Source organism: Parasteatoda tepidariorum, chromosome 10 (assembly GCF_982258835.1).
Source record: "Parasteatoda tepidariorum strain Cologne lab strain chromosome 10, Ptep-v5.0, whole genome shotgun sequence".
Classification (NCBI taxonomy): Eukaryota; Metazoa; Arthropoda; class Arachnida; order Araneae; family Theridiidae; genus Parasteatoda; species Parasteatoda tepidariorum.
The window spans coordinates 3,581,219-3,602,411 of record NC_141764.1 but is presented as its reverse complement, the minus strand read 5'-3'; the positions used below and the strand labels follow the sequence as shown (position 1 = coordinate 3,602,411).

The 21,193-nt window shown below is 30.8% G+C and overlaps 1 long non-coding RNA gene across 1 annotated transcript in view; it reads left to right on the top strand.

Annotated features, from left to right (window-relative positions):
• The window catches only part of LOC147802078 (uncharacterized), a 96,358-nt gene that overhangs the window by 11,989 nt on the left and 63,176 nt on the right, over positions 1 to 21,193 (top strand). Inside the window, exons 3-4 of the long non-coding RNA XR_015429725.1 lie at positions 10,873 to 10,924; positions 19,443 to 19,494. This is a non-coding gene — a long non-coding RNA (uncharacterized LOC147802078). The remainder of the gene's footprint in view (positions 1 to 10,872; positions 10,925 to 19,442; positions 19,495 to 21,193) is intronic.

Sequence of the window (21,193 nt, the reverse complement as noted above, 5' to 3'; positions counted from 1 at the left end):
GAAAGCCCTTATATAGCAAGACGGAAAACAGAAAAACCTGGTACGTAAAACATTTCATTCCAGCATTTTTTTCGAAAAAAATGAAATATCTGTAACTATCAAGATTTCTTTTATAATTCTGGCATATATATAAAACTGCTTCTTTTCCAAGATGAAGTAGATATTGTTGAAAAACTCCCCAAAACTAGCTATAACTGAAATGGTTTTACTACCAGCCTTTCCTCTTTTCCGTCTCGCTTTCACCCCTGCTGTCCAATATTGAGCCTTAACATCTTTCGAGTTTACGAACGCTTTTAGGATTTTAAAAATAAACTGAAGGCTTTAAATGACCAACCTGTTTTTGAAATAATCCATTTAATATATTTTAAAAGCTTGAAAAACAGTTTGTGGAAAGACGCTGAATTGATACCCGTTTAATTTTTTGCATTTTATAACTTCTTTATTCAGCTGCAAATAGAAATTTTGAAAACTTCACTTCCGCGTTAGTGGAACTCCATAGTATAAAAAGAATTATAATTTCTAGCTCTTAAATATGGAATTGATATTAACAATGTATTTCATGTTGCATTTATAAAAATAGGATAGTCTTAAATACTATCTAGTATTTTTACGATTTCTTTAAATTGAATGAAGTGGCCAATATTATAAAAGTTACTTGTGTTTTATGTATAAAAGTACAGTTTTTTATTTATATCTATTAACGTATCTAACGTAGCTAAATAGGCAAGTAAGATATCGTTACCTATGCATATCATTGCGCTAAATCGAATGAGAATAAGACCAATCTGTCTGATTTAATAGTATAGCAGTTCGAAAATTTATTAAGGTTTTATGTGCAGAAAGTACAATTTTTCGACTTAGACTTACAACACCTTATGCAACTGACATTGCTATCTAGACAAGTGAGGCATTACTTCAAATTTAATTTTTTACTCTTAATCCGTTAAAATAGTCTTTTGATATAATTTCTGAGAAGAAATGAAGGTTTAATGCGGGAAATGTAAAAAAAATTAAATAAAAGAGGATTGGTTTTCCTGAATTCAATGTCATATTTACTTATTATTGTAAAATTTAAGAATTTAATTATTGGTATAAGATGATTTAATTAAAAATTACAGGACATAATTTAGGACAAATTTATTGTAACACATACTATATAAATTCAAATGTATTAAGAACTAGAAAAAAAATATGTTGCATTAGGAGAAATTGTTTTATGTACCCTATTATTTTTCTTATAGGCCTTAAGCGTATTTTACATTTTAAATAACACAAGAATCAGTGTAAAAAGTAAAACATTTACTAACAAGTGTATTTTCAATTTTGAATTATTGTTTTTAAATTTCAATCTTAAAAACAATATTACATCTCTTCTCTTTTACACCAGACAAACCTAACAGGGTTCCTCAAAATATCTGAAATAAAAGAAAGAAATTACTATCATGATAGAATTTTATCAACACATTATTAGACTAAAAGAGATTAAATGCCTTTAATTTGAAATCAGTTAAGCCTTCAGGTATCCCTCAGATACTTACTTTAAGTTTGATAGATATTTTGATTATTGTTCTAAGATTATATTCTATACAACTAATGAAAGATGGGAGGTATAATTGGTTTTATAGTTTTTATGATTAGACTGAAATTTCTTTTAAAAAATAAATGGTATTTATAAATGAAGACTTTTGAAAATGAAACTATATTGAAAAATTAGTAATTTAAACTTACATACTTACTTACATTGTAGGATAGTAAAGGATTAATAGATAAATGTAAAGTATAAATAAAAATTAAAGTATCTATAGTTAACTTTGAATAATAATGAACAAAATATTATGCAAATCATCATACAACAAACAAAAGAGGGGATGAATGTATTAAGAATTTGTATTTTTAAAAATTACTGAAAAATGGGGTAACTTTTTGAGAGATAAGGTAAATATTTGCCACACATGTTTTCTGAGTTTTCTAGTTTTAAAATAAGCTTTTCTAAAATTTAAAGTAATTCGTAGGAAATATAAAATAACTATTTCACAAATAAAAAAAATTAAACTTTTTCAAAAATCAAACACATGCTTTTACATTCAACAGGTATAAAAATTAAAGGGAAATATTAAAATTTAAAAATAAAGAAACACAATCTTTATTATATTTTATACTTTATAATAATGCAACAAAATTTTGCATTTATAACAAATTTTTCGTTCTATTGAAAATGAAACTATATTGAAAAATTAGTAAGGTAAAATTATGTACTTGCTACCATTACAGGAAAGTAAAGTATCTATAGATAAATATGTGTTAACTTTGAATAATAATAAACAAAATATTATGCTAATCAAAATACACCAAAACAGAGAGGGGACGAATGCAGAAGCAGATAAGAAAATAAAAAGGAAAAGGATTGTAGAATATAGAGCAGTTTGAAGTGTGGAATTTTAAATTTTAAACATTATTTTTATATAATATATTCACTACCTTTTTTTAAAAAAAAACTTTTTAATAATTACCATAAAATGGGGTGACTTTGTGGGGGACAAGGTAAATATTTACCGAGCATGGTTTCTGAATTTTCTAACTTGCATTAAAATAAGCGATTCAAAAACTAAAGAATTCTTAAGGAAAATTAAATTTTTTTCCAAACAATAGAAAACATGTTTTTTTAATCAACAGAAATAAGGATTAAAATTTAAAATTAAGAAATGCAATCTCTTATGTTTTATATTTTAAAATAATAATGCAACAAAGTTTGGCGAGATGCTTGGCTATTATTTTAATGTGAAATGCCAAAAAAATCCTTCCTCTATATTAATTTAAAAATTATTTCTATGAAAAGTAATGAAAGTTTTGATTGGAAAAAATTATAATACGTTTTAATGTTATTAGTTTAATGTAGGGTTGCACAAAGTTTTTTGAGTAAAGGGCCACTTGCACAGCAGGTTGGCTAACGAAGGGCCGCAGATGTATTTAGACATGTTAATGACAAATGTAGTAATGTTTATTTAAACATTAGCGTTCCATTTTTTTTTATCAATTAACTTAGTAATATCAATAACTTAGTAGTGTTCCATTATTGAAATTCATTCAAAAATAAAAAAACTTATACTTTTTTTTACAAAAAAAACAACTTCCTATTTTTATCATATGAACAATATATTTATCAAAATAAATAAACATTGAAGAAAAGAAATGTTTTTTCTATCATATCATGCAATACGAAAATTCATTTTAGAATTAAATTCGAATAAATAAAAAAAACTGCAATGACACAGAATGAAAGTAGGAAAAAGTTTAGTCCTAATTAAGTAATATAAATTCAAATTAAATATTTTAATTGAAGAAAATTTATGGGTTTTAAACAAAAGCCTAAAATAAAAACAAAACTTTGATAGTTCAAAATAAAATTCAATGCTTATTTTGCAATGTACTTTATTATATTATTAATTATTAGATTTTCTTAAATCGTAATCATTTTCCTTTTTTTATCGAAAAACATCACTTAAGCAACAAAAAATTGAAATCTAAACTACAAACAGTGAGTAGTCTAAAAATTCACGTTTTCCGTCATTTTATGAATTTCTCAAGTTGCAATAACATTGCATTTAAATTAGGGAGGGATGTAACGAGTATTTGACCCTTCTTAATATTTTTTAAAAATGTATTTTTCCAAGTTTTTTTTCATTTTTGAATTTTTATAGATATTACTTTTTTTTAAATTTATAATCAGACAAGTCAATTTTGTCCTTTTTTCGATACTTTTAGAATTGAGAAGGATTTTTTTCCATATTTCGCTGTTTTTATTATAACCCAGCATTTTAACAGAACGTCTCATACTATTAATTTATTATCACTATTTCCCTGTACTGTAATATAAATAACCAGTAACATAGAAAAGTATGATTTTCAGTATTAAAGTTTTGTTTCAGGAACTAAGAAAAATTAGTTTTTTCTGTTTTTAGGTATTTTTAATATGACGTAGCATTTTCTTTGAAAATAAAGTTACTAATAAAATTTATTTTATAGCAATTTTGTTTCTTCTAAAATTATGGCAATGAGAAACATTTAAATTGAGATTTTCGGCATAAAATTTTCATTTAAAAAATTAAGAACGTTTTTTTTCTATCTTTTTGTTTTCTTTAAATAAAAAAAAACTTTTTTTAGACGTTTTCCTTATAACGCAGTAATTTTTAATAGCATTTCTGTTAACTTAATTATTTTTTCTTGGCTTTTTCTGGTAATTGAAAAACTGAGATGTTCAGCTTTAAAATTTTTTTCCAAAAATTAAGATCGATTTTTATGTTCTCTGTTTCGCTTTTCAACATTTTCAAAAACATTCTTGATTGACCTTATTTTTTGGAGTTAATTTATGAGTACATTTTTCCAGGAAATATTATTCTGAGAATTGAAATTTTAGTTTCAGTGTTGCTATGCTGCTAAAAGATTTTGCTATTTGGCCCCAAGTGTACGGCGTTCAGTCGATTTTTTCTTTTTTTTGCCGAATATTTGATTTTTGATCAAATCACAATTCATTACCATATTCGACCAAATCATATTCGTTGCGGAAATAAAAACGAAAGAGAAATAACTAGGATTTACGATGAAACTGTACTGAAATACCGTATCAAAAAGGGATTATTTAATTGCGCGATTAACAGTCACGTGTCGTAATAACATCTAGTTAAATAACAGGATCGTCAAAATAACGTGGAAAAGTATAGAAATAATTGGGAAAAATATATTTATGCTGAACTCATCACAAATAAAGCGTGTCAAAAGCATGATTTAAAATTTGTATGTCGTAATAGAACAATTGGAATTTCTTATAATACGTGGGAACGCATAGCAATAACTGGCGAAAAAAATTGTAGAAAAAAATAGCAAGAATTGCAGAAAAAAAGATAAAATATCTCTTAGATTTGCGATGAAATCGTTACAAATAAAGTGCACAAAAAGTGATTATTTAAATTTGCGATCTGAAACTCGCGTCGTAATAAAAATTCCGGGTTTTCGAAATCACGTAGAAAAGCGGAAATAACTGTTTAAAAAAAATCATTTATATTTACGATAAAATCGGCTATTTACTAAAGAATCTGTTAAAATTGATTGTGTCAAAACGTGATGACTTAAAAATGCGATTAAAAATTGCCATTTTTAAATTCTTTTTTACTGTGCTTAGAAGCTCTCGCGGGCCGCACTTCAGCAGTCTAAGGGCGGCATTTGGCTCTTGGGTCGAAGGTTGTGCACCCCTAGTTTAATGCGAACAAATAATTGTTACATCATACTCATAAAACAAATTTGAAGAACGTTTTTTTTTTATTATTCAAAGTTAACTATTGATATTTTACTTTTCTTCAATGGCAGTTAGTATGTAAGTTTACCTTATTAATTTTTCAATATACTTTCATTTTCAATAGTCTTCATTTATAAATATCATTTATTTTTTTAAAACAAATTTCAATCCAAACATAAAAACTACAAAACCAAATATACCTCCCTTCTTTCATTCGTGTATAGAATAATCTTTGAACTATAATCAAAATATCTATCAAACTTCAAATAAGTTTCCGAGGGATACCTGCAGGCTTAACTGATTTCAAATTAATATATTTATAATCTCCCTCATTCTAAATAATGTGTGGGGAAAATTTTATCATGATAGTAATTTCTTTCTTCTATTTCTGATATTTTGTGGAAACATGAAAGGTTTGTCTGGTGTAGAAGGAAAGAGTTGTAATATTGTTTTTATGATTGAAATTGAAAATAAAATTAAAAATGAAAATGAATAAAGTTCTAAGTATTGACATTTTTTAATTGATTCTTGCATAATTTAAAAGGCAAAATACGTTTAAAGAGCCTATAACAAAAATAGCAGGGTACATAAAAAGTATGCTATTAATAAAATATTGTTTGTTTTTCTAGCTATTAATACATTTGAATTTGTTTAGTGCGTAAATTAACACGTTACAAATTTGTCCTAAAATAAATCCTGCAAAATTTTAATTAAATTGTCTTGCATAAATAATGAGTATGTAAAATTTTACAATAATAAATTGTAAGCATGAGATTGAAAATCTTCTTGTGTTTTTGACAACAATTTGAAAAAAATTGGTATTTCATGAAAGTGATATTCATGATAATATTTGCAGTTAATGCAATGTAAACCATTTTATGACAATAAAATTCTGAGACATTATTGTATAGACAAGTTCGTCATTATTTATTATGTATTTTTAGGCTAAATTTTAAGAAAAAAATTTAATTGCTTTGATAGTTGATTCGTTCTGATGTTATAAATATCTTATGACTAAAAGGTAAGTCTAAAGTTGTATATTTCATACACTAAATCCTTATTTCTTCTAAACAATTATTTCAAACGACTACTTTACGGGATTAACCATAAAAAATTAAATAGGAAGAAAAGTCTCACTTGTCTAGATAGCAATGTCAGTTGCATAAAGTGGTATAAGTCAAAGTAAAAAATTTGTTCTTTCTACACAGGAAACTTTTATAAATTTTTGAATTGCTAAAGTATTAAATCTGAGAGCTTGGTTTTATTCGATTTAGCATATACGATACCTCACTTGCCTAGCTTGCAATGCTAGATACGTAAATATGTATAAATAAACTTTACTTTTATACATGAAACATAAATAACTTCTATAATATTAGTCACTGTTCTGGCATTCATAAGCCTGGAAAATGACAGCCAGGATAATGACAAATTCGCCATTTTATAGCATATAACTTAATTTTAATTTAATATTTTGGCCTAAGACGTTTATATTCTGCAGAAAACAACAGGGTTTCTTAAAATAACTCAGATAAATCTATGTAGTTTATGTTATCAATGATTTCACGAAAACAGGAAAATGACAACACAAAAACCTACTCACCTTGAAAAACTTTTTGAAATAGATTTTGAACCAGAAAATTGGTTCTTTATTCATGCAACAAGATATATTCATATAGGAGGGCATCTAATCACTCTATTAACATAAGATATTGATCGCTGGCTCTATCTATTTTGGTTATAAACCACTAAATAAAAGTAGCCAGGAAAATGGTATTTTCTTGGGACAAAAAAATTATTGACAGAAAAAATATTTAAAACGAAGTTTTTGTAAATAATACCCTATGCGGATATTCTGGAAATGCTTACACCGGTTGAGATAAAAAAAATAGATATTGAAAAATTTATGGGAAGTTTTGAAGCTAGTTATTACTGGAAACATTGTTTGGGACATACCAAGAAAATTACATTTTGAAGTTCAATTAAATTTTTTAACTATACAAAACAGTCAATACTAGTGCAAAGTCATTTTAAAATGCTAACAGAAATACTATTTATAAATTTCGTTAAAAACAGTTTTTTTAGTATTATAGTATTAGATCTTGGAGTAAGGGAAAGTGAATTGTCATATTTCGTGAGAATCACCCATATACCGTCTCCTCGGCGAGAAACAGGTAGGGTTTTACCTTCATTTTGACAAAGCAAATGGGACTCATGCTTAGCGATAAAATATGAAGGGGAAAATGAAATAAAAAATGTGAAATAAAATAATTATTTAATTATAAATAAGAACTTTTAAAACACACTCTTTTTCAAGCTCTTAAAATATATTAAATGGATGATTTCGAAAACAGGTCGGTCTTTAAAAGTATTCGGTTAATTTCTTAAAAGTGCTTAGCTGACTTAAGAAAAGGCACACTAAAAAAATAATAAAAATAAAGCGTTCGTAAACTCGAAAGATGTTTAGTCTCAATGTTTGACAGGGCTCTCAAATGAAGAGATTCTTATAAATAAAATTATCTCTACTTCTAAACTTAATATTTTTACTTCTAAAATCACAATTGCAATTTTTTTGTACAATATAGAAACTGTATAAAAACTAAGAATGCCTGAATGTTTTCCTTTTAACTTTGCCTTTACTTTTTTAAGCTTGTCCACAAAAAGAAACTAACGTATAAAAAATACCGAATTTAAAAAAGTGGTAGTAAATTTATTTGTATCGTTCACTTTAACGTTAAAACAAATGTTACAACTTTCATGATTAGAAAGCCAAATATAAATATTTATATTAATACATTCTCGTTGGTAGAACTATTTTGTTTACGCAAAACAAGTTCGAATAATGAAATTTTTTTTACTGTCTTTTAAGAAGACGCTAGGGCAGTATTCGGTTTATACGTTTGATAAGATTAGAGAGAAAAGAATTAAAATAAAAAGCTATGATTCTGTTAGCTGATCTTATGAAAATAATTAAAATTTTTATTTTCGGAATGTAATACTGCAGTTCTAATCATAAATACCTATATTCATTATAACATTACGGTGTGTAAGACTGTTTCATTTATTTTATATAAATGCTGATGATGAAACAATTTAGTTTTTTTTATCATTTATCTTTTCGGGAGGAAAAAGAAACTTTTTTAGAAGACTAAAATGCTGGGAGTTAACTGTTTTATGAACTAAAACTAATTAGACATTCTAATTAGATATATTTGAATTATCTGCTCCCTCCTTTAGTGGCCTGTGGTGATAAAAGTTTTGAATACTTATGTACTAGTGAATTGGTATTGAATAATTGTTGAGGTAGCTACGCTACATTACTCCCCCACCAGAATTTTATTTGGGATAGAATTCTATGAATAAAAACATGAAACAGCAATCTCATAAAAACAGCAATAAGCAGTGTATGATTTATTGCTTTTTTATGAGAGGCCGGGAGTGCTGTATTAGGATCACCGGATTTTAAGCGGTGATTTAAAGAGCTGTGTTAAGATCACTGTTGTGTCGCTGATCACTCATCTGTTTCTATTAGCAGTGTTTACTGCTCCCCGTAGTGTGTGATCGAGACTGAGCAGCAACAAAGCGAGGAGGATAATGTCTCATTTGCAAATAGAAAGTCAACTGTTTGTCTGTCTTCTATCCATCAAACTAGAAGTACTCAAATCGAAGTGAGTGTTTCAGTGAGAGGTAGACGTGTTGTTAGAAGCAGGCGTGTTCAAATCGAAGTGAATGCGACTATCAAGATAGGCGTGTTCGAAGGCGTCCAATGTGAGGAGCATGTTAGCGGAAGTTTCAGTGTTATCTGTCAAAGCGAACATCAAGATAGAATCGAGTTAACATGTTTTATATACTTGTGAATCGGAATTGAAAAATTGTAGTGGTAGTTAGTCTACAAAGTTTTTTAACATTAATATTTGTACACGGAAAATTATTGGTACAGTTTTTTAGAAAAAATTGTGTTGGAAAAAAAGCTTCTGTGAAACACATTTTTTTCGCTCATTGTAAATGATTTCTATACTTATTATATTTTAATTAACAGAATTCAACTAAATTCAGTAACAAGATCAAAATTTGCCTCTTAAATTTCTAATTAAAAGTTTTTACAATTCCGAATTGGCTTTATATGAGGATATAGAAATCCTATGCTTGCTCACAAAAGCTTTTCATTAGCCTACCCGCTAAAAAGTTTTTTTGTTTTTTTGAAAGAAAAAAAAAGAAAACCTATGTGTTTTTTAGCGAAAACACTTCTTTGCTAGCTAAACTAATATTATTTTTTTTTATAACCGTCGTTGAACAGCCGACCCAATTTTTTTGGGCTATCCATTATGGCTACCAATGTTCAACTGCGCAGCCTTGTAATTTTAAACCCAATACTGAAGACCAGGGAAGTCCTGGGTCAAGTATTGAGAGAAATTTTACCTTCGTGGAGGCCTTTTAAATGGAACTAACCAGCATTTGCGTTACATGGAGAGGAAAACTACCCATGGTTAGCCTGATGGCTAGGGGTACAAGGGGATTTTTCTCCTAGTTTAAGCTCTTTATTGAAAATGGGTAATCATCCAAAAGTTTTCGTTAGCCCATGATCCGAAACAAGATTTGTCTTTAAAAAATTAAGGCTTAATTGTGAAATTGGCTACCGCAAAACTAAATTTTACCTCCGAGTGTTAGCTCACTATGAGAAAATATTAGCATATTCCAACCAAACAAAACTTTTTATCCAAAAAGAGTTAGCCAAGAGCCCAAGTCACAATTTTTGATAGTTTTCCCTTAATGAACCAACATAATCTTGATGGTAGCCATCAATAATTTCATCATGAACCATTCTATTTTTTGTTGGTAACCAACATAAGTAACAATCACCCCAATGTAGAAATTCTCACCGATTTATGATGGTCCAACATAAGAATAGCAACTTGTTTTGATGGTTTGTTCATCATAGTTTCTACCATAGTTCGTTAGAAATCAAATAGAGCGTTTGCCTTCCAATTCGGCGAACCGGGTTCGAACCCCAGTCTATACGAATTACGTATCCGGCTTGTATTGTACCGACCACAGTGCTGACGTGAAATATCCTCAGTGGTGAACAGATCGGAGTCCCCTTGCCGTCAGACTAACCGTGGGAGGTTCTCGTGGTTTTCTTCTCCATGTAACGCAAATGGGGGTTAGTCCCATAAAAAGTCCTCCACGAAGGCAAATTTCTTCCAATATTTGATCCAGGAGTTCCCTTGTCTTCTGGATTGGGTTCAAAATGACAAGGCTACGGAGTTGAACATTAGTTGTCGTAAACCCATAAAATTGGGTCGGCTGTTCAACGAAGGTTATAAAATAAAATTAATAAAAAAAAACCTTTACTCGCCAAGTTGGCGTGAGTAGAAATACTGGTGAGAGTGGCGAGCACTGCAAAGGAATAAAATAATAAATTAAGAAACTAAATATTTTTTTGTTTAAGATTTTAAAAAGCAGATAAGAATGCAACTTTTAAATTATAAATGGAATTGTGACATACCATGCATTTTTTAGTGTACGATTTAGACTGCTTTTTTTGAAGTATGGTTCTACTATAGCACCTATTTTTGTTATAGGAGAGAGTTATGATGTCGATTGAGCTGAATAACGTAGTGCAACAAAATTTAGGTAAGAATATAATTTTCATGTTTTATTTATTTTGATACCTTTATGTGTTTTGACCAAAAATTTAAAATTTTCAATATTTTCTTTTCAAAACTGCAACACAAATGGATAACTACTACAACATGAATTCTGCTTTACAGTGTACAAAAAAAGAATAAATGGACCACTCTGAATAGTTTTTGATCTAATGTTTGGATCTTCTCTCTCTTGGTCTCATTCTGAATGATTCGAGGAGGTCCTTTCAAACATGCCAATTAATTTGTTCAAACATTAATTCATTCATTTTAAGTTACGAGATCTGACACAAAAACGTACTTTCTTTGAACAGGCATATCGTCTGATTTGAAAGGGAGGTAGATCTTCCATATGTACAGCCCGAAAGCCCAAGAGAATAGCCGGTAAGAAGGCTGATCAATGTTCTTGTGGCATAACTATAACTACGTTTATTAAGCATCAATTCACTGTAAGACATATTAACTAGATTCAATCTTGAGGTACTTTTGATAGATGAAGGTTGACATGGTCGATTTCTGCTTTTCCCTTATTCGTGACATGCTGACGTTCTATGAACAAGCTTACTTCGATGTATGGTACACAATAAAAAGTTGACTTTCGATTTATGACAGTCATCGTCCTCCTCGCGCTGTTGCTTCTCAGTTTCGTTTACACACAACGTGATCCTGCGCACCCTAGACCAGGGGTTTCCAACTGGCGGCCTGGGGCCCCCACGGCTTTGTGGGCCGCATCAGGCCCACAAAGCCTTTTTTTGTGGCCCTCGAACTAAAATATATTAGTTGTCATTTTTTACAGACAATTTTCGTAAGAAATCTATATGGGTCTAAAATACTTTTCTCGTTAATAAAAACCTAATTTCTTTGTTTCTGTGAAATTTAACCTACCAACGGAGCAAAAAAAATTTCTTTCTCAGGTTTTGCATCCAAGAAAATATTTATTCAAATACAAAAATAATTGTATATGTTGCTCTTTTTTATTTACTTATTTATTTATTTTTTCGTATTTTGTGAATATAATTTAGCATGCGTGTATCAGAAGTTTTCGTGAAGAAATTCTCCGATTTAACTTCTTGAAACCACTGATTTAGGACGAAAATATTTACACACACATTTGTAAATTTTAAATGTAAATATCTATTCTCTGTTGGCTGCAGCAGACAAACCTCAATTTTCTCATTGAACATTTTGTGTGCTACTATGTAAGTTTTAATACTAACCTTTTTAAAGTTTTATATCTTAGCAATTAGATATCTGTTGCACATAAATTGTTTAATACATAGGTGCACATTAAAGTTAGTGTAGCCCGAATTTTTATGATTTATTTAATATTTTTAAAAATATTACTAATAACAATTAAATATTTTTAAAAATCTACTTCTTATTTTAATTTGTAATTCAATACTTTTGTTTTGTGCAACTTGGTAAAAATCTGACAGTAATATTTAATGTTCCTTCAAACGTAAAAGAGTCCTGCATAAAATTTTGATAAAGTTGCTGCCCACCATTTGATTTTTGTTTTTAATTGTGGCCCCCGGTCTCATGCAAGTTGGAAACCCCTGCTCTAGACTGTTAATAGCAACACAGGAGAGACCACATACACTACCATGAACTTAATACAACTCTCACCTCAAATGCTCAAAATCCGGTAAACTTAATACAGTTCTAGTAGTATCCATTCATCGAATTGTATCCCTGATAAAAGTCTGGTGGCGTAGTAGTATGGCTTAACTATCATTGCGATTATCAAATATCAATTCATTAGTATATAAGACCTGCTAACTCGATCCAATCTTGAGGTACCTTTTGATAAATATAGGTTGGCATTGTCGATTTCTACTCTCCCCACAGTCTGTATTGTAGGCCTTTAGGGCAGCTTTCAAGGGTCGGTGCCATTGTTCTATCATTCCATTACTTTGAGGATGGTAAGGTGAGGATCCCAGATGATGCCCAGGAGATGTGCTAGAGTTTTGAAGAGTCTACTCTCGAACTGGTGACCCTGGTCGATCGTTATCACTGAAGGTGACCTAAACCGGGCAGTCCCGCAGTGAACTGATCATAAAGATACGTTTCCCAGTAGAACACCGAACTCAAGCATCACTCGCTGCGTTCAGTAAGCGGGTGGGTGACCCGTTTGACCAGTCTGCGTAGGGACCGAGACTGTGCGGCATCGGTCCTCGTTAAACTGTTCTACCGTTAAGTGCTCTAGTTCGAGAGCAGGTCGTCGGGCTGCCAAGCAGGAGAGCCATCAAATTTGTGATGGCATGTCTTCGGATCACCCTCAGAGAAGTTTTCCAGACCGTCGCCAATAGCTCATTGTGTAGCTCTAGTAAGAGGTAAATAAAGTACCTACCTACCAAAGCGAGAAATACAGCTTTTAAATAAAGCCTCAGCTACCGTCTCTTCTGTAATCGGAACAGCTACCACCCATCTAGTAAGTCTGTCGATCATCGTTAAGCAGTATGAAAATCCTTTGGATGGTGGCAATGGGCCAACGATATCAAGATGAATAAGGTCGAAGCGGTTGGACTTTATTGGAAAAGAAAAAAAATAGGGGATTTAGTATGCCTTATGATTTTTGACATGGCATGCAGTAACTAGACCGCATATTGCAATCTCTATTTAAGTTAGGCTAAATAAATCCATTAACAATCAGTTTATTAATTGCTTTCGTACTGGAGTGTGATAAGTAATGAATGCTATCAAATATTTGTGTACACAATTGTCTTGGAATAAAAGGTCTAACATTTTTAGTAGAAATGTCGCAGTATGAAAGAAAAGCGTTTGTATCAGCCATATTTACATTTTTAAAATCTAAATCTTGGGAAATATTGATTAAACGATTAAATTCTTTATCATTTTCCTGAGCTTCTGCGATTTTGCTGTAATCTATAGGATTTGGTATTGTTTATAGAAGATATTTTTGATAACGCATCTGCTGTTATATTATCAGAACCATTTGGGTATCCTATATCAGTTGTAAACCGAGATAAAAAATCTAATTGACGAGCTTGCCGAGGGTGAACATTTATCTCACTTTTGCTTAAATGCATAGGTGAGTGGTTTGTTTTCTGTGAGCAAAGCAAAATTTCGAGCACTTAACTGAATTGCTTGATTACAACTCCCTATCGTAAGCGCTATAGCGTTTTTCAGTTTCGTATAGTTAGTGCAAAAAATGCTAACAGTTGAAGAAGTAAATTTTCTGTTTGAAATAAAGATTTTTCCGTTGCAAAATCCGAGGCATACGCGCGACAATTCTAAATTTGCATCGAGGTTAGGATGCGCAAGCTGCGTAGCGTTTGCTGAAAGGGTTTTGCAATTTTGAAATTCGCTCATGGCCTGTTCTGATCAGTTAATCACACGATTATCATTCCGCTGTTTGAGCCTTCCAAAAAATCATTTAAATAAGTTCAGGTAGAACACAAAAAATTAAGAAATCAGAGAAATCTTCGCAATTCTTAATTGCTTTTGTCTGCGGGTAACTTAAAATAGTGTATATTTTATCAGGTTGTGGTTTGTTGCTATCTTTAGTTATTAATTCTCCAAAAAGCGAAATTTCTGACACTCCAAACGGACATTTTGATACACTTACCGTTAAAGCATATTCGTTTAATTTTTGAAATACGGCTCGAACATGCGTTTTGTGCTGTCAAGGTGCGTAGCGTTTTTAAAAAGTGGTTAAAGGTACTTATTTTCGTTTTTTAAAAGCCCTTAAAGGTGCTTTTTTCATTGGATATTTTTAAAAAGTGCTTCATTTTTCCTTTCGAAAATGAGATTTTTTCTTTACCATGTCGATTTCGCAGCGTATTATGCAAAGCCATGTTTTTCACATTGTTCTATTCAACATTCTCACAAATCATTCAGCCACAATCTCTTGTGACGTACTGTCGGTCCATAGCGTATGAAAGCGCCAATCATTTTACATGTTTGATGTAATACTTGCGAATCCGCATGTGCGTATACTGAGCTGGGTTCGGTAAGATTATTGCACTCTTATGTGCAAATCTGCAACATTTTGCAAAATATTCCCCATTTCAGACATCATTTTCCACCTTCTGATATCGAACCGAAATCTATTTATCTGTTTATGGTGTCTAATATAATCAAGAAAAGAGTCAGAAACTAGTTATTTTATCTTCATCATGTAAAGTCTTTGAAAATTATTTTGCATTTTCTTAAAGTATAGAGTGCTTAAAAATATTTTTTGAGTGCTTGATAAGTACTTAAAAGGTGCTTATTTTTTGTTGAGAGATTTGGCTACGTACCCTGGCTGTTCCTCTGATTCACTAAAAAAATAAAGATTTCACCGAGGTTAACGTAGCGATAAGGCAAATCTCCAAAAACGCAGATCTAATAAATTTTGCATTTATTAATGAACCTCTGAAAAGTTTGCGGCACAGACCAAAATTCGAAAAGCCAAAAAGTGTTCTCAACTTTTTGTTTGTCGTCTGGAGTGTACTGGAATATGAAAACAATCTTTAAAAAAATATTTGTTATGAAACGCGTGGGTGAAGTCTTATTGTTGGGGAATCGAGTACCGTCTTGTTGTTGCTGTGTTTAATTTCCTCTAGTCACGAACTGGTTGAATATTTCCTAAGCTTTAAGTAGTAGAGACGACCATAGAGACACCGAGGGCTGGCGAATACCCTGCTCTAGCATAAACTGAAATTCTTGTTTTACAACATCCTATATTTTTGGACTTAATCGTCTAGGTTTACTCTGTGAAGGCGGACCAGTTGCATTGATGTAATGTGCAGTATTATGATACGCCTGCTTAATTTTTGAGGTTAATTTACTTATTCCCAGAAAATTTAATATGTGTCTCCTGAGACATGGTGGCTTAGGGAATAGAGCACTCGCCTTTCAACGAGGTGACCCAGGTTAGATCCCCGCAACAACTGGTTGATTCGAATTTTGCACGCGGCGCGATCGACCATAGTGCTGACGTAAAATATCCTCAGTGGTAGACGGATTATAGAGTTCCCTTGCCATCCATCTTACCAGGGCAGGTTTTCGTGGTTTTCTTCTCCTTGTAACGCAAATACGAGGTAGTTCCGTCAAAATAAGTCTGCCACGAAGGCAAAATTTCTCCTAATACTTCATCCAGTAGTTCCCTTGTCTTCTGGATTGGGTTCAAAATGACAAGGACATGAGTAGTCGTAAGCCAAAAAAAAATTGGGGTCGGCTGTTCAACGCCGGTTATAAAATAAAAAATATGCGTCACCTGAAATTTATTTTATTTAAAAAGTATCCATTTCGGTAGTTATGCCAAATAAAGAAAAGGGACAATTAATTTACGCCATTTTTGGTCAATCAACAGCCCTAAGTGCTCTGAAAATAATTGGAATAGGCAACGGAGTAATTAAAATTTTTTTATTTGCAGTCCTTTCGTAATTCTGAATTACGAAGAACGATTAATGATGTTCAATAACTTACTTCCGTAGGTCAACATTTTTGAATTATTAGCTTTAAAAAATTCTAATGGTTACAAATTTCTAATCATTTTCGAGGCGGGCAAGTTACTCACGTCCAAACCTGAATCCACTAAAAAATTTTAATTCGTCTTTTTATCAAATACAAATAAACGACACGAACATCATTCGGCATTTAGATCACTTGTCGCCGTCCCAGCGACAACCGTTTTTAGTTCTTCTGGCTATTGTTGTAAGAACACGAGAAACCTAGCTTTTAACCTAGCTTTTTGACAAAATTTCGAATGATAAAAACTGAATTTAGACGTTTTTTCTTTTCCCCTATAGCTGGATCTATCTCTAAGAAAATTATTATATCTTGTTCGAGATCGATTGCGCGATCTCTCACGAGAAAATCTTTCAAATTGCTGTTATTTGCTGACGAAGTGTTATTACATCGATACCAGGTGTTACCTGTTATCGTTATCATCGATACGAAGTGTTGATATCCCAGGTTCGATGTTGAAAAATCTTTTCGTGGATTTATTTATTACACAAACATTTAGTAGGGGATCCGTTCTAAATTTGGCTATTTTATCAGCTGGTTGAGCTAAATTTTCGAGTTGCGCTAAGCTAACGGAAAGATATGTTGGTATTGTATTTCTGCTGGCAAACGTTGTAGCCGTAAGGTTTTCAAAAAATGTTCATTTAAAGATGTACAGTGCACAAAAAAGGACCACCCGACCTGACCTTTGTCGTCCCCTAACTGCAAAGCAGAAAGAAGTTTGCGAATTTGTTTATTTTCAGAGTCTGTGAACCAAAGTGTGATATTATTCTGCCATGTTTAGTGGTAGTTTAAAAAGTATACTTGCAAATAGAGATTCAGTAAGATTCTGTTCAATTCCGTTTGCCATGTTCAACTTTAATAACAAGTTTAAACAAATTAAACGAATTAACGCACTAACGCAATTTTGACACGTATTTTCATTTTAGAATTAAATTTATATTAAAATTAATACTAACAACGAAAAAAGAATTTCTAAGGGGAACAAATTGCATAATTAAACCAAACGAATGACCTTAAAAACAAACTTGAATCGTCGCCACGTAGTATACAATCCAATAACTCACGTAGTATAATCTAATTATTTTTCCAAGAAGGTTGCTTTTAGCGTGCTGCGATGAGCGCGATCACCACTGGAGAGAATATAAAAGGTTAAACTTTCTCAGAACAATTTATTCAAAATAATAGTGTAACTTTATCAGAGGAATAAACATTTTTAACAAACTTAAACATTTTGCGTTCGTTATGCGACGAAGGTAAGTGCCAGTTATTAACTTCCCTTAGACTGAGGATGTTTATCCGGGGTTACCTTTTCTTCAAAATCTTTATTGATGAGCCGCAATGGCTCTGGGGATAAAACGTAAGGTGAACCGGGTTCGAATCCCAGCCACGGCTGGGCAATACGAATTCCGTATCCGGCTTGCACCGGCCACAGGGCTGATGGATCATGAGTTAGAGTCCCCTTACCGCCAGGCTGACAGTAGAAGGTTCTCGTGGTCTTCCTCTCCATGTAACGTAAATGTGGATTAGTTCCGTCGAAAAGTACAAATTTTCCCTTGTCTTCTGGATTAGGTTCGAAATTTCAGGGCTACAGAGTTGAACATTAGTTGTCGTAAACCCAAAATTGGGTCAGCTGTTCAACGATGGTTATAAAATAAAATGAAACTTTTTCTCGCCAAGCTTGCGGGAATGAAAATACTAGTGAGAAACTGGTTAAAACTGGTGAGAGTGGCGAGTACATCAAAGGAATAAGTAAATAAATAAAGAAACAATATTTTCTTCTGAGCTTAAAAGTAGCTAATGTAACTTTTAAATTATAAATTTTCATTATTCATATCATATATAATTTTCATAAAGTACTCAATGCAGTGTATAAAATAATTTGATGTTTAATTAGCACTAAATATATTTCTTCGGCAAGAAATATATTTCATTATTTTATGCCCATTTAATTTTATCTATATTTATTTAAATAAAAGTAATTTTAAAATTTATTAAATGTGTAGTTATCTACTTGTAAATAAGGAATAAAGACTTGTTCTACCAAGAAGAGTTTTTATTTAAAAATGTTTTCTCTTCTAAATTAATATACTTTTCATTCGACAAGTTGGTTCTCTGTCTTTGCCATTCATTATTGCTTTGAATTTGATTAAAAAAAAATAACTGATTAAACTTATATCTTCCGTAATTAGTTTGCTGTGAATAAATTCTTTTATTGGTAATACTATTAAGAGTTTTAGTTGCAGTACCATTGTTAAATAATATTGAAAGTTATTTTTAGATTTTGTCAGCGTTCTCTGATCGCTAAATGTGAAAACCTTTATAAAAAGAAAATGAAAAAATATAATTGGAATTAAAAAAAGACTTCTGTTTAATTTATACTTTGTTAAACAAATTCTGATTTTTATTAACCATGATAAAATGTCTCAATGTTTCTCTCAGAGCCGCTAAAATGTTTTAGTACGTTTCAGAATGTCGTAATATATTGAAAATATTTGAGTTTTAAATACCATGCAAAAATGGTCTGAAAATTATTTAAACGATATAGATTTACGTAACGTGATGTGAGAAGAGGCAACTGGTACTAACATCACATCAAAATGTCGAAACTTAATCCTGGCTGAAAAAAACTAGCTGACAAAATAAATTTCAAACAGTAATGGATTTCACGATGAATTTGGTACACTGATAAAAGCGATTACCTAAATATGATATTTTGAGTATGAAAACCCGAATGGGAGAATATTATCTATAAAAAGGTTATAAAAGCAGCAGAAAAATGATGTAGTTTTTCCATTAAATTGTCACTCATTGAGCTTGTAAAGTTATAATTTAAATTCATAGTATGCTCGTTATAATATCTTGGTCAAAGTATTGGAATTTGAAAAACATGAGGGAGTTATGTCTGGAGACGGAACCCAATCTTTTCCAACCCCCATAGGGAGTAGTAGCATACCCTGAATTTTTAATTGTACTATTTAGACTGCTCTTATTTTTTAACTATGGTTTTACTACAGCAACAATTTTTCTTATAGGAAAGAGCTATGATGTGATATGAGCTGTATAACGTAGTACAACAAAATACAGGTAAGATTAAAATTCTCATTCTTATCAGTTTTGAAATCATTACGTGTTTTGTCCAAAAATTTAAATTTTCTAATATCTGTTGCTTTTTTAATGTAGCTATCTAATTTTTAATTGATAAACGGATTATGTCAAACCGAAACTTGTCTCACGGTAAAGTGATGCTGTTTACAGAGGTCATTTATTCTATTCCTGTTTTTGACAAAACTGTGTTACCTTTTTGATATAATGCAAAACAGAAGGACACTTGGTTTGAGAATTAATATTTTTTATTCAAAAATTACAATTTTGTTACGTTGTTTTGCACTATAAGTAAACTGGTTCATACGTAAGAAATGTCTATACATGCATAAGAAATTTTTTGAAATTTTCTTCACATAAAGGTTTGATTCCAAATGGGAAATGGAAGTATTTAAGGTATAGAATAATAAGTACTGCCAGGATAGCCTGCTTGTTATGGTGATGGACCCATGTCCAAGTGATCATAAGTTCGATCATCGCTGACCGAAGACTCCACGTGTAATAAATGGTGAATGGTGCACGTTAAACCTGTCGGGTCACACAGTCATCTATGTTCACAAAACAAATCATATCTCTGGGGTACTGAATTAAAGATTGATCGTTCTCAGTTTCAGGTTAAAATCACGATCTGTGAATGAATAATTGGATATATGAATGTGTCCGCCGTGTAAAAGAAATGCGACGTACGCGTGACTGAATTAGTATTTTTGGCCATAGATGGCGCCACTGAAGCACAAGAAACGCACTTTTGCCTTAAATTCGCTTAGTTTCACCAAGCAGGCTTGCTGGTATTGTCAGGTGGCATTAGAAACAACAACAGAATTTTAAGTTTTTTACTCTAGATGCAAATAATTATTAACCCTTTATTTATTTATTTTTGCAGAGATATTTTTTTTTATTTTTTGAAACCTTTCCCACTAAAAAACTGCCAAGAAATGAATACTTATTGATTTATAATAAACTTTTCTTATGTATAATATTGAATCTATTCGGGCAGTAAACTGAAAAAGAAAGTTGTATTTATAAATTCTATGCTATTATTAGCTAAAATATGTTAGCAAATTGCATTTTGCGAAATAAAAATCACGCGAAATTTTTTTTTTTAATAAATATAAAAATAGAATAGCAATTTTTTATCTGTGTTTATATCATAGATAGTTTAAAGAATTTAAAGAGTGATTTAAAAAAAAAATACTACGTCTTGTAGAATTAAAATAAAGTATGATTTTTAAATTTTCCTTTTTCAAAATTTAAATATTGTTAAAATTGCAAATTTTGTTTTGAAATTCGCTGGTTTATCCACAAAGAATATATCATTGAATTTGATTTTGTAAAATTTCTAAAATTATGGAAACAAATTTGAAACATGGTTTTTGAAAGATTTTTTCCGGTTGAATAATTTTTAATGCTTACATGATTGTTACTAATATTGTTTAAGCGGAATTTATCAACTATATGTTTATTGTAAATCAATTCCAATAACTTTAAATAAATTGACATTTGATAGAAAATATTTCATTTACCAATCAATATACGAAATGCACCGTAAAATTGGCTATTAGTATATCACACTCGTTTCAAAAATATTTTACCAATTTAGTTCAATACCAAAATAACTTGAATGAAGTAAAAGTATCAAAACAAATTATTTAATACAAATTTTAAAAAAATGCTTTTAAAA